This window comes from Chionomys nivalis, chromosome 21 (assembly GCF_950005125.1).
Source record: "Chionomys nivalis chromosome 21, mChiNiv1.1, whole genome shotgun sequence".
NCBI lineage: Eukaryota > Metazoa > Chordata > Mammalia > Rodentia > Cricetidae > Chionomys > Chionomys nivalis.
Genome location: NC_080106.1, coordinates 30,547,523 through 30,548,335, shown reverse-complemented (window position 1 = coordinate 30,548,335; position 813 = coordinate 30,547,523).

Genomic DNA, 813 nt, shown 5'->3' with positions numbered 1-813 from the left:
TTTTAAAACGCTTGAGGAATAAAACACTTGAGGAAGGGTGGCATGGCAGGGAGGCAGAGGTTGTCTGTGAGGGTGGCAGAGGCACTGGCAACACGCTTGTCCTGTCTGCCTGGAGGAGGGGCCCAGCACCTTTTGTATTCTCTTTACAGAAACCTCCCCTGAAATTAACCAGGTCTCCCCACCCCCTGAATTTTCCTTCCTTGTGTTTTTCCCCCTTTGCTTTAGAACTCTTAAACAAACCAACATAAAAATAGACCTTGTTTAGATTTATAGCACTGACTTTTACACACTCTCGCATTCTTGCACACATGCTAACCCTCTCAAATTTCTCAAGTCTTTGTTTCCTCCTTTTTCTCCAAGTGAAAAGGATGTGGCAGTCACTTGGGCGTCCTGGCTGCCTCCCTCAGTTAATAGACGGGAAAATGGTTGTACGGTGCTTTCCTCTTCGGTTGTACAGCCCCTTCCCTGACCCCTAAAATATTTGTAACTACACCTAAGGAGTTTTGCTTCTGGACTTTTGTTTGTTTGTTTTTGTTTTCAGAGAAAAAGAGAAATGAAAGGAAACAATCACCAGTGTCTCTCTTGGCCCTTGGCCGTCACCGACCTGTTTCTTGCTTCTGTGAATTTTACTGTTTTATATTTCACAGTCAAGTGAGAGCTTGCAGTATTTCTTTTTCTGATAACATTCTTTTAAAGAAGAAAATTTTTTTATTTTTATGTGTGTGAATGTTTGTCTGTGGGCCACATGCATGCCTGGTGCCCTTGGGGTTCACAAGAGGGTATCAGATCCTCTGGGACTAGAGTGACGGACAG